The sequence below is a fragment of the Bubalus bubalis genome, chromosome 14 (assembly GCF_019923935.1).
Source record: "Bubalus bubalis isolate 160015118507 breed Murrah chromosome 14, NDDB_SH_1, whole genome shotgun sequence".
In the NCBI taxonomy this organism is placed as follows: Eukaryota; Metazoa; Chordata; class Mammalia; order Artiodactyla; family Bovidae; genus Bubalus; species Bubalus bubalis.
Window position 1 is genome coordinate 11,099,616 of NC_059170.1, and position 13,559 is coordinate 11,113,174.

The window sequence follows — 13,559 nt, forward strand, 5'->3', positions numbered from 1 at the left end:
ATGTTCTAAAAGCAGCAAGGAGACCAGCACGACTGATGTGGAGTGAGAGAAAACCATAGTATAAGAGGCTGGGGAGAGTGCAGGGGTGAGGTGGGGACAGGTCACTCTGCCAGTGTGGGGGCCGCTAGCCACATGTGGCAATTTATTCATTTATTTTTAACTTAAGGATAATTGCTTTACAGTGTTGTGTTAGTTTCTGCTGTGCAACAGCATGAATCAGCTGTGCGTTAAGTCACATCAGTTGTGTCTGACTCTGTGACCCTATGGACCCACCAGTCTCCTCTGTCCATGGGATTCTCCAGGCAAGAATACTGGAGTGGGTAGACATGCCCTTCTCCAGGGGATCCTCTTGACCCAGGGATCGAACCCATGTTTCTTATGTCTCCTGTATTGGCAGGCAGGTTCTTTACCACTTGCCCCATCTGGGAAGCCTTGGATCAGCTATGCAGTGCTGTGCTTAGTCGCTCAGTCCTGTCTGACTCTTTGTGACCCCATGGACTGCAGCCCGCCAGGCTCCTCTGTCCACGGGGATTCTCCAGGCAAGAATACTGGAGTGGATTGCCATGCTGTCCTTCAGGAGATCTTCCCAAACCAGGGATCCAACCCAGGTCTCCCGCATTGCAGGCAAATTCTTTACTCTCTGAGCCACCAGGGAAGCCCAAGAATACTGGAGTGGGTAGCCTATCCCTTCACCAGGGGAATCTTCCCAACCCAGGAATTGAACCAGGGTCTCCTGCAATGCAGGCGGATTCTTTACCAGCTGAGCTACCAGGGATCAGCTATACATGCATGCTGATCATGTATACATGTGTGCCCTCCCTCATACAACACACATACACATCTGCTCCCTCTTGAGCCTCTCTTCCACCACCACCCCCATCCCATCCCTCTAAGTCGTCACAGAGCACGAAGCTGAGCTCCTTGTGTTATACAGCAACTTCCCACTAGCTCTCTATTTTACACATGCTATCGGAGAAGGCGATGGCACCCCACTCCAGTACTCTTGCCTGGAAAATCCCATGGATGGAGGAGCCTGGTAGGCTGCAGTCCATGGGGTCACTAAAAGTCAGACATGACTGAGCGACTTCACTTTCACTTTTCAGTTTCATGCATTGGAGAAGGAAATGGCAACCCACTCCAGTGTTCTTGCCTGGAGAATCCCAGAAACGGGGGAGCCTGGTGGGCTGCTGTCTGTGGGGTCACACAGAGTCAGACACGACTGAAGCGACTTAGCAGCAGCAGCGGCAGCAGTATATGGGCTTCCCTGGTGGCTCAGAGGGTAAAGAATCTGACTGCAATGCAGGAGACCTGGGTTCGGTCCCTGGATTGGGAAGATCCCCTGGAGAAAGAAATGGCAACCCACTCCAGTATTCCTGCTTGGAGAACCCCATGGACAGAGGAGCCTGGCGGGCTGCAGATCGTGGTCGCAGAGAGTCAGACGCGACCCAGCATGGCAGTGTGCATATGTCACTGCTGCTCTCCCAGTTTGTCCTCCGCCTCCTCCCCCTGCTGTGTCCACAAGCCCGTTCTCTATGTCTGTGTCTCTGTTCTTGCACGTGTGGCAATTCAAATGGCAATACATTGAAATGAAAGTGCCATTCTTCAGTCTCAGTAGCCACATGTCAAGGGCCCCCTGGCTATCGGGTAGGACAGCACAGATGTAGACTGTTGCCCTTATTGTTGAAAGTGTAGACACAGCCTGGGTGGGGCCTTTCAGGTCATCGCAGGGCAGCAACCTGGCCCACACATAGCTGGGCACACATCCTGGGGTCCTTTCCTCACCTCTCAAAGTGGGCATGATTAAAGCATGCAAGGCCATTTGGTCCAGCCCCAGGCAATGTCAGAATGCCTTGCCCATCATCCTTGCCAAACGGCCCTTCGGTCACTGCCTCTGTGTCTCCAGGTGGAGGAAACTCACTCCTCTTGAGCCGGTCCAGACCAACTTTGGACAGCCTTGGCTTTAAGATTGGCTCAGACCAGGAGAATGCTCTGCTTCTCTGTCACTTCAGTTCATTGGTCCCAGACCTGCCCTTGGGGACTGTGTGGGTTAGAAACGTGTTCAGCTGCGGGTAGCAGTACTTGTTTTAAGCACTCGACTTATCTTCTCCCAGACCAGAAAGACAGTGCAAGGCTGACGTGGCAGCTCCAAGATGCCCTGGGGGCCTACCTCCCTCTGTCTTTCCTTTCTGCTCTCCTTAGAAGGTGGTTTCTGGCCTTGTACTCAGAGGTGGCCACGGCACCCCTAGCTCCACCTTTATATCCGGGGGCAGAATGCACCGGCGTCTCTTGATAGAGAAAGAAGCCCACTGGGGACTCACATCTTCTTCTGCAGAGTGGGTCACGTGGCCTTCCCTGCATGCAAGGGATCTGGGAAGGTGAATATTTTTAGGCGGACACATTGCTTCCCTGAGCAAGGTTACACTTCTGTTAGGAGGCAAGAAAGGGAAGAATGGATATTTGGTGAACCATTAGCAGTGCCTGCCCCGGACGTCCCTGGGGAGATGCAAAGATTGTGATCTTAACACCTTCGAGAGTCTTCTCTGGTCTAAACATCTCCAGCCCCTTTCCTCAGCCCCTGTTTATAAGCCTTGTTGCTTTTTCCACTTTCCCAGGTGGAGAAACAGAGGCACAAGACATCCTTTAGTGATCAGGAGCATGGATTTTGGGGTCAGATGACACTGCTTCATTCAACAGGTCACTCTTCTTGAGCTTCAGTTTCTCCGGCCTTGTAGTATGGTGGCAACTTCCCAATGAGGGAGTTGTGAGGCTAAAATGAGATGGTTTATGTCAAGTACTAGCCACAGGTTTCCCAAATGGTGCTAGTGGTAAAGAACCTGCCTGCCAGTGCAGGAGACATAAGAGATGCAGGTTGGATCCCTGAATCGGGAAGATCCCCTGGAGGAGGGCACAGCAACCCACTCCAGTATTCTTACCTGGGGAATCCCCATGGACAGAGGAGGAGCCTGGCGGGCTACAGTCCATGGGGTCGCAAAGAGCTGGACCCGACTGAAGCGACTGAGCATGCATGCAGCCTAGCCCCAGCGCCTGGCACACAGGTGTCACTCAGTAGCGGCATTTGTCGTTATTATTATAACCATGCTTTTTCTTCAGTGATTCCTTTGGGTGTTGTTGAATGAGGAACCAGAGAGCAGCCCAGACTGGGGACAGCCGTTCTCCTTCCGTCTCCAGGAGGGGTGTGGAGTGGGACCACAGTCTGGGGAGGGGCTGCGTTGGGGATCCATCTCTCTAAAGCCACCTTTGGTCAAGCTGCATCCCTGGTAAGGGCGATCGCATGACTGCCCCAGCGCTCTTCCCATCAGTCCCCACTCCATGCAACCCTATCTGGGAAGGGGTATCACCCCAAGGTCACAGAAACCTGCTGCCAACCCCTTGACCCCACAGGACTGGCGGCAGCCTTGTCAGAAGCCTGGCCAAGGCTGGGGGCCCCTGAGCTCTGACCCAGCAAGTAGGCTCCAGCAGGTAGGCTCAGAAATGTCACCAAGCAAGTCCTGTAGGTGGGAATTTGTCAGAGGCCACCCTGGGACAGCCCCCACCCCCACCGGGTGTCAGATGTACATAGTTCTTCCCTGAGCACCCCAACTGGCGTGGTTATAGACACAAGCACTCCGTGCCAGAAAAGTTGGCCCCTAATTATTCATTCTTTTATATTTTTAATTGGTTGTACATTCATGTGGTTCAAAACCCCACTTTTAGACAAAAATGTAAAGTCTCTCTTCTTCCCTTGTTGTCCTCTTGTTGCTTGCTCCACACTCCCTGGTCAACTGTTATTTGCCGTTTTTTCTTTTCCTTCCAGAGTTACTCTATTAAGGTGGAACTTCATTTGACCTGCAAAATGGCAGTGTCCTGTCGTGCCATCTAATACAAGCAAACCTGTAGGTTTCTGTTTTGCTCTCTCTGCCCCCAAAGGCAGCATATTATACATACTTGTCTGAACCTTTTTTTCTGTTTAATTTTATTTACTTATTCATTTATTTATTTTTGGTTATGCTCGGTCCTCGATGTCGCTCGGGTTTTTCTCTAGTTGTGGCAAGTGGAGGCTACTCTCTGGTTGCAGGGCGCAGGCTCCTCATCGAGGTGGCTTCTCCGTTGCAGAGCACAGGCTCTAGGCTGTGGGGCTTCAGCAGCTGCAGCTCATGAACTCAGTAGTTGCAGTTCCCAGGGCTCTAGAGCACAGGCTCGTTGGTTGCAGGTCATAGGCCTGTGCTCCGTGGCACGTGGGATCTTCCTGGATCGGGAGTCAAACCCGTGTCTCCTGCAATGGCAGGTAGAGTCTTTACCACTGAGCCACCAGGGAAGCCCTGAACCTTGCTTTTTTCTCTTTGCTATGTTTATATATCAGAGAGCTTTCCTGATCTTTCTAAATAAAGAACTTTTCCGCTTGAACTCCCGCATAGTATTTCATTGTATAGCTGAATCATCGTTTGTTGAATCAAGGCCCTGTTGTTGCAGGGATTGTTTAGGTAACTTCCAGAATTTTGCTCTGCGAGATAAAGCTGTACATTCATCATTTCACCCGTGGATCAGTATATGTCTAGAATAAATTTCTCCAAGTACAGTTACCAGCCAAAGTCTCAATAGTGGTGGTAGTATTCTGTCATCCCATCCATATGGTGTGAGGGTGAGATGGCCTCTGCCCCAACCTGCTGAATGACCCTGGGCAAGTCCCTGCTCCCCACTGGTCTCCGTGTCCTAGGTTGCTGAACTGTCCTTTCCTTGTTTTGGGGAAAAACAGCGGCCCAGATTTGCCTGTTTGTCTTGGCCTTTCCCATGCCCGACCACGTGCACATTGTTACCATGGCTTCTTTGGGAGATGACTTCAGCCCGGACTAAGGCCATGGGAGCCTAGTGAGGTCTGCATGGAAGAGCAGGCAGCGGGACCAGCATGAGCAAAGGCCCAGAGGTGTGACCCTGGGGGGTAAGCCGGAGTTTCCCAAATGTCGTTCACTGATGTACCTTCCCAAGCCGAACCATGGCCATATATACCCTTTGGGTTGCTATTTCTTTACTATTTAAAAAAAAAACACACACACAACCTTCCTAAGCCTAAATTTATTTATTTTTAATTTTTTTGGACATGAACACACTTCTTTGTTTATTTATCTATCTTTGGTTGCACCAGATCTTCGCAGCCTCACGTGGGCTTTCTCTAGTTGTGACGACTGGGGACTGTTCTTCACTGTCGTGTGTGGGCTTCTCGTTTCGGTGGCTTCTCTTGCTGTGGAGCAAGGCTCTAGGTGAATGGGCTTCAGTAGTTGCGGCGCAGGGGCTTGTTAGTCGTGGCTCGCGGACCCTAGAGCATGTGGTTTCAGTAATTACATCATGTGGCTCAGTAGTTGGGGCCCGCAGGCTCTAGAGCATGGGCTCAGTTGCTTGGTGGCATGTGCAATCTTTCCGGACCAGGCACTGAACTTGTGCTCCCTGCATGGCCAGGCGGATTCTCATCCACTGCACCACCAGGGAAGTCCGAAACTTATTTTTATAAAGGATCTTTAGATCATTACCATAGATCGAAATCCAGTGTTACATAAAGTGGAGTTAGTGGGAAAAAACAAAAACAAATAATACCACAAGAACACTAGAACACACAACACAAGAAAAATAAAAAAATACAGTGAAGCAAAACATCATTCAACTGTCCCCACTAGGGTTGCCTACTAAAAGCTCAGATCAAGGCTACTTGCTGCTCTGGTCTCTCTCTGTTAAAAAAATGGAATATAAGACTCATTAAGAATATATAAGGGACTTCCCTGGTGGTCCAGTGGCTAAGAATCCATGCCCCCAATGCAGGGGACCTGGATTTGATCCCTGGTAAGGGAACTTGATCCCACATGCTGTAACTAAAAAAAAGATCCTGCATGCTACAACTAAAGATCGAAGATTCAGCAAATAAGATCTGGAGCTGCCAAATAAATATTTACCAAGGGGGAAAAAAAAGATATATAAGCATGAAATGAGACTTTCTTATTGAAGAAATCAGAATGGTTGACTTTGAATTTTAAAGGGCCAGTATTATCCAATGAATGTCCTGGTACCACCTATCATTTTTGGTCCTGTCAGTAGTAAGCTTTTGAGTCACTGGCCTGAAAGATTTCTCCTCTCCCTCTCTCCAGAGCCTGAAAGGGAGGGAAAGCCGGTCTTTAGAAGGGCAACTGGACTCTGGAGTTGTGGATGGGAGGAGCCCAAGCTTAGGCATTATACACAGTAGACGTTCATTAAATGCTCGGCAGTGACCGACTCATTTATGAGCCTGTGGGGCTCTTTTGAAAGAGGGATGGGCATTCAGACTAACGGTGCCTTTCTGAATCTTGTCCAAGAAGAGGAGGTGTCCTGCTCTCACTCTGGCCTCCAGTGGCGCACGGTTGACCTCCTGGCTGAGACTCGCTGCGGGAGCCCTGGAATAGAAGCCCCCCTCCCCCAGGCTGGAGAGAAGATGCACAGGAGTCCCTCTGTCGTCTTTCCTCATCTGCTTCTATCCCTCCGTTTGTAGGAAACCAGCAAACACACAGACACAGAACACATCAAGCACAAGTTTATTTTTCACTCTTGTCAAATCCAAAATGGGTTCTCTTATCAGTGGGCAGCTCCGTTCCACGCAATGATTCAAATACCCGGTCTTCTCCCATCTTGTGGCTCTGCTGTCTTCCACGTGTGACTTCCAAGAACATCACGCTCTTCTGCGTCAAGCCAATGAAAAGGAAAAACGCATTGAAAGAGGCAGTGGAAGGTTCTTATTGGCCAGGAAATAGGGCGCATCATGTCTTCTCACATTCCATTGGCCAGCATCTGGTCCGTGGCCACACTTCCCTGCAAGGGAGGCTGGGAAATAGTCCAGGCTTGTGTTCACGAAGCAGAGGAAAGCAGTTTGGTGAAGTGACATTGTCAGGTTATTTTTCTCAGTTTCATTAAAACTGTGTGTGTGTTTTAAACAACATTCCTTTGCCTTGACTCCTGCCCTTCCCTCTATTTAGACCACCTTTTCTTCCCTTCTTTCTTTTCCATCTGACCAGCTCAGATGGAAATAAGAGTCAGAATTGAAAATAAGACTTTGTCATTTTCCCAGGACTACACGCAGGGAGAAGAAAGGATGCCTATACACAGCCTGGAGGGATCCCCTTCGCTTCCCCAGCTCAGTCACAGAGCAAATTGCAGGTTTTATACGTTAACGACGCCTGAGACCCACTCAGAAATTGTCCTGTGATAAATAGGAAGGGGAGATTTTGTGCTTGGAGATGGCAAATTTAAGTGCTTTTTGTCAAGAGAGCTAATAACATGTTTTTCAAAGAGATGGGGGGCGGGGGATTGTCCAGGTAGGAGGTAAGACATAATTTGAGTCTGCTGAGACTGTTAACTTTTTTCTAGTTCATGTCTGTTTTGAGAAGTAGTGTGCTGATTAAGTAGCTCTTGGAGGGGCTGGCGGGTTGGGGACGGAGTTGGAGAACTCTGCTTCCTGGAGTTTGCCAGTTTCCATGGTGTAAAGATGGCTATGGCTGATCTCAAGCTACCAGTGTCCTGTCAAGAGCTTGCCTAGGTCACCTCCAGTACATGCTTAGTACCAGGCTTGATTTCTCCATCTCTTCTCTGTTTCAGGCTGTACCTCAGAGCTCTCATCTGCAGGCAAGTTTACCATGTCTCTTCCTCTTCTGGGCTCCCTGTTTTCAAAAGCCTGAACTTGGGACTTCCCTGGTGGGCCAGTGTTTAAGACTTTGCCTTTCAATACAGGGAGTGCAGGTTCCATCCCTGGCTGGGGAGCTAAAGATCCTACATTCCTGGCAGCCAGAAAACCAAACATGAAACAAAAGCCATAATGTAACAATTCAATAAAGACTTAACAGTCTATATTTGTAAAAAAAACTTAAAGAAAAAAAAAAACCTGAATTTTCTCAACTAGATTATCTTCCTGTAGATTTTCTTTACAGGTCTATAAGATCCTTAAGGCCAGAATTCTGGTTTTAAGTTTCTTTTTATCCCCGTTATGTTGTCAGATGCCTGCACTTAGTAGGCACCTAGGGAATGCTTATAGAAGACAGGCGAAAAATAGGCAAGCCAGGAGGACATTGGAGTTGGAGTTGAAGACGCTGGCCGGGAACCCAGATCCTGCTCTGTGACTTACTAGGAGTGTAACCTCAGGCAGATCCTTTCACGTGTCTCAGCCTGTTTCCTCATCTGTAAAAAAGCTCCTTTGTTTTCCTCTGCTCCAGCTCAGCCAGGCCTATTACTGCATAATACTTATGATAATAATATTTATAATGGCTGCTGTTTATTCATTCAACAAATTTTTATTAAGCACCCACTGTGGGCCAGGTCCTGTTTTTGGTGCTGGGGATTCATCAGTGAACAAAACAGACAAAACCCCTCCCTTACAGAGCATGTGTTCTCCATTTGCGACCTGCCTGTGAACTGAACGGAATTTCACAGGCATCATCTCATTTGGTATTCGGGCAACCCTGCAGGGCGAAGGTATTGTTTGCTCCATTTTATTGCTGTGGAAAGTGAGGCGATGCAGATTGTGTGAGTTGCCAGGGGTCAGCCAGCGCGTTAGGGGTGGAGATGAAACTTGGACCCTCAATTCTGGTCCAAAACCTGGTTCCTGAGGTCCCCTTCCTGCCCACCTCTCTGCCTTTGCTCTGCATTTGATCTGCCAATGGTTACATCCCTAGGGTCCACCTTTGACCTGACCCCTCCCTGATGGTGTCTTTTCTGTCTTGAATCCTGTCCCCAAATCCCCTCTTATTATCTGACCAACTATGGCTGGTCACCGGGAATGGAATCCTTTACTTCTTTATTTTGCTTCTTCTGATGTTTCTTTCTTCTCCCCCTTCACCCCAGGGCCCAGGCACGGACCCACATAAAAAGCTCAATAGATATCTGTTAACTAATGCATTGAAATCCTTTATGTTTTTCTTTGACTCTAGCTCGAATTCGGTTTTACGTGTCTTCCTCCTGGGAAATCTGAAGGTCAGATCAGTGTGCTGGGTGTGCTGTTCACCTCTTGCAGGGCTTGCTTATAAAGATGACATATTTGTTGTCGGTGACAGTTGGCACCTTAGTTGTGGTCAAGTCTGGGACGACCACGCGGCCTCGTGTGCCCGAGATTGCCTTGGATCGTGCAGGGTATACTTATAAACAGCTCCCTCTTTCACCCTCAGGCACCCTGGTTTAACTGGTAGGCTCTCCAGTCGGTCACCCTGAATAAATCCTGATGACACGACCTCCTCCTTGCTGCTCTGAGCACTTTGCAAAACCAGTGTACTTAGTCCTCCCAACTCTGAGGTGGGTGCTGTTATTCTCCCATTTCACAGATGGGGAAATGAAAGCCCAGAGTGGTTAGGTAACTCGTTCAAGGTCACACAGCTCGGAAGAAGCAGGGCTAGGATGGGAACTCCGGTCATCTGGTGCCAGAGTTCCCCTGCTCAACCCCTGCCTCAGCAAGAACTTCTCGAAGACGTCTTCCCTGGCCCCATGCTCTGGACTAGCTGTGTCTGCCTTCCCCCACCCCACCAGGAGCAGGTGTGAGTGCTGGGGCCTGGTGTGGGGACGGGGAGACAGCAGCATGGTCAGAATCTCCGCTGGGGCCCTCACACCTGACGCAGTGCCCGAGGCCAAAGAATATCTCTGGAAATGCTTTTCGAACCAAGGGATGCAATTTTCCAGGGTTGGGGCTGGGTTGGCCCCTCCCTGCAGTTTCTTCCTCTCCATGTAGCAGCCGGGATTCCAGCCCCCAGGAGCAGATGGAGCTGCCTGGAATTCCTCCGGAAGGCTCCTTAGCAGTTAGTTATCAGAGCGGCCTGGGCTGGGGGAGGGGGTGTTGGGGACTTTGGGGGCTGCTCTGGGAAAAGCTGGAATGCCACACCTGGGGAGGGGCCGGAGGCGGGGGAGAGTGCCGGGCGGGCGGGCTCAGCTGTCACATTCCTCCGGCAGGCAGAGAGCTCTCCTGGACGCCTTGTCCTTATTTAGGCAGGAGATGTCTGCTGACTCGAGTCTTCTGGGATGCCATTGCTGGCTGGCTTACCGGGGCTGGGGGTGGTGGTGGGGGTGGTGGGGGTGAGCCGAGGCGGGGGGAGCAAGTGAGGGAAGCAGAACACACCCAGACGCAGGTCACCAGTAGACCCAGGTGGGAAGACCAACCCTGGGGAAGAAGAATCACTCTCTAATAGTAGCAGCTACCATTTATGGGGTTCCACTATGCGCATGCTGGGCTGGTCTGTAAGTTCTAGGAGGTAGATTTCTTCTGTTCATTGTTGTGCCCCTAGATCTAGCCCAGGACATGGCACACAGTAGGCGCTTAGTAAATGCTTATCATGATCAAATGAATGTACACTTCTCATGGCACAGTTCACTTGATCCTCACGGTACAGATCTAGTGACAGCTAAGTGCAATTACTGAGTTGTTCACTTGTTAAGTTGTGTCTGACTCTTTGCCACCCCATGGACTGCATGCAGCACACGGGGCTCCCTGTCCTTCACTATCTCCTAGAGTTTGCTCAGCTTCTTGTCCACTGAGTTGGCGATGCTATCTTTCCATCTCATCCTCTGTCTCCCCCTTCTCCTCTGGCCCTCAGTCTTTTCCAGGGGTCTTTTCCAGTGAGTTGGCTCTTCTCATCAGGTGACCAGAGTATTGGAACTTCAGCTTCAGCATCAGTCCTTCCAATGAATATTCAGGGTTGTTTTCCTTTAGGGTTGATTGATTTATCTCCTTATAGTCCAAGGGACTCTCAAGAGTCTTCTCTAGCAGCACAGTTCAAAAGCATCAATTCTTTGGCACTCAGCCTTCTTTATGGTCCAAATCTCATATCTGTACATGATTACTGGGAAAACCATAGCTTTGACTATACAGACTTTTGTCGGCAAAGTGATTAACCTGAGTTACAGATGGCGAAACTGAGACTTGGAGAGGTTCCATGACTTGGCAAAAGTCATACAATTTGGATGTGAAGGAGCTGGGGTTTGAAACCAGCTTGTCTGACTCCAACACTAACACATGCTTTGTCTTATTTTGGTGTTAAACACATTGGAATTCTCAGCTTTCCTCCTTTATTGACTGTGTGAGTGGAACAGGTTACCTAACCCTGTCAGCCTTAGTTTTCTTGTAAAATGGGGATTGATAGTGATGTCTACTTTAGAGAATATTGTGAGGATACAATGAAATAATACATGCAAACGTCTAAGCACAGTGTAGAGACATAGTAGGTACTCAACAAGTATTGATTATACCATAAGGTGATCAACTAGTCCCCTCTTCTTGCTTTGGCTTCACTTCCAGTGTTTTGCTCTTACAAACAGGATTGCAGTAAATACCCTTGTATGGGTGTCGTTTTGCACAGTTTGAGTATGTCAGTTGGTCGGATTCCCAGAAGAGGAATCACTAGCACAAAAATACATGGATGCTGGGACTTCCCTGGTGGTCCAGTGGCTAACGCTCTGTGCTGCCAGTGCAGATTGGTATCAGGTTCAACACCTGGTCAACTAGATCCTGCATGCTGCAAGTAAGACCCGGTGCAGCCAAATGCATAAGTAAATACATATTTTAAAAATAGGTAGATGTTAAATTTCAAAAGAAGAAAGGTTGAGGGGTCTGAAATGATAAACATGAATATGTGGAAACACGAAAAATTATGTAAGTAAGAAACGTATAATAGTGAAAGCTAACGCTTTCATACTACTATAGGATAACACTACTATATATACACTGCATGCAAGGCACTGTTCTAAGCCCTTTCTGTATATTAATTCCTTTAATTTTCATAACAACCCTATAAAGTAGGTATTATGATCCCATTTGTATTAGTTGTCTATCACTGGATAATAACTTATGCTCAAACATAGCAGCATGAAACAGCACACATTTCTTATCTCACAGTTTCTGTCCATTTGGTATCAGGACACAGCTCAGCTGGGCCCTTTGGCTCAGGGTCTCCCACGAGGCTGCTGTTGGTCGGGGCTGTAGTCCCATCTGAAGGCCCCACTGGGGATGGATCCACTCCACCCTCATGCACTTGTTTGTAGGAGGATGCAGTTTCTTGTGGGTGTTTGAACTGAGGCCCTTGGCTTCTCACTGATGTTGGTGGGAGGCTGTCTTCAGTTCCTTGTTATGAAAGCTTCCCCAGCATGGCAGCTTGCTTCATCAAGGCCAGCAAGAGTCTGTTATCAAAAGCAAAGTTGCCGTCTTTTGTAAACTAGTCATGGAAGTGATATCACCGTTGTCATGGTCTTTTAGTTAGAAGCCCATCACTGAGTTCAGCCCATACTCCGTGGTGGCGGGGGTGGGGGCTGAATCCCATAAAGATGTGAATACCAGGAGCCATCTGAAAAATCTTGCCATGCTCACTTTTCAGAAGAAGAAATGGATGCACAGAGAGGTTAAGTGATTTGCTCAGGCCACACAGCTAATATCTAACTCAGGGATTCAGACTTGGGTAGCGTGATTTCAGATTCCATGCTCTTAAACTGTGGGCTTTACAATTAACAGTTGTTCATAAAAGGCTCAAAAGAAGGCTCAAAAGCTAACATAACCATTGTTTTAGCACAGTGGGTTCACAGTGGTGTTGCTTCGATATTACTGTTCTCATAATTCACAAAATGTGATTTTAAAATCTGGCATAGGCTTTTCATTTTTAAAAATATTTGTTTATTTATTTGGCTGCCCACGGTCGTAGTCATGGCCCGTGGGATTTTCGATCTTTGTTGTGGCGTGTGAACTTAGTTGCGGCATGTGGGGTCTAGTTCCCTGACCAGGGATTTAACCTGGGCCCCCTGCATTGGGAGTGCAGGGTCTTAGCCACTGAACCACCAGGGAAGTCCCTGGCACAGATTTTTTAAAAAGGAAGCTTCTCTGTACAGCCAACTCATGCAGAAAAGGCCTCACTGCTGAGAGCTGGGCTTCAGATTGGACTGTAGAGCCCAGTCCCATGTCGGGAGGGGGAGCAAGGCCTCATGTCCCCTCTCTGTCCGTTCACTGGCTGCCATAGTATAGCCAGACCTCAGTCATATGTAGTCAAACCAGGCGATCCCAGTTTCCAATGGACTAGCCTTTCACTGGGGAAGTTGACGGTGTCCCTGCTGGTAACCACTAGCTCTGGACTCTCAGGCAGGCAGGATGCATGCTAGGGATGCCCAGGCCCCTGGGGGAAGCAGCATAGTTGTGGCCAGTTCCAGCTGCTGGGCTCTTCTGGCTTAACTGCAGTGTGCAGCAGATGCATGGGACAGCAAAGGGTCTGGTGCCAGACAGACCTGGAGTCGTGTTCCACCCGGCTCCGGATCTCACAGCTATGTGTGAGTGGTTGTGCTAGGTTGCTTCAGTCATGTCTGACTCTTATGGACCCTGTGGACTGTAGCCCACCAGGCTCCTCTGTCCATGGGATTCTCCAGGCAAGAATACTGGAGTGGGTTGCCATGCCCTCTTCCAGGGGATCTTCCTGACCCAGGGATCGAACCCACGTCTCTTATATCTGCATTGGCAGGCCAGTTCTTCACCACTAGTGCCACCTCAATATGTGCTGCACTCAATATGCCAGCAAATTTGGAAAACTCAGCAGTGGCCA

At 49.0% G+C, this 13,559-nt stretch overlaps 1 protein-coding gene and 1 non-coding gene across 2 annotated transcripts in view; one reads left to right on the forward strand and one right to left on the reverse strand.

Annotated features, from left to right (window-relative positions):
* JPH2 (junctophilin 2) overlaps positions 1–13,559 on the forward strand; it is a 75,335-nt gene that overhangs the window by 41,821 nt on the left and 19,955 nt on the right. The window lies entirely within an intron of this gene.
* TRNAG-CCC lies at positions 12,742–12,814 on the reverse strand. The gene has a single exon. It is a non-coding gene; the product is annotated as a tRNA-Gly (tRNA).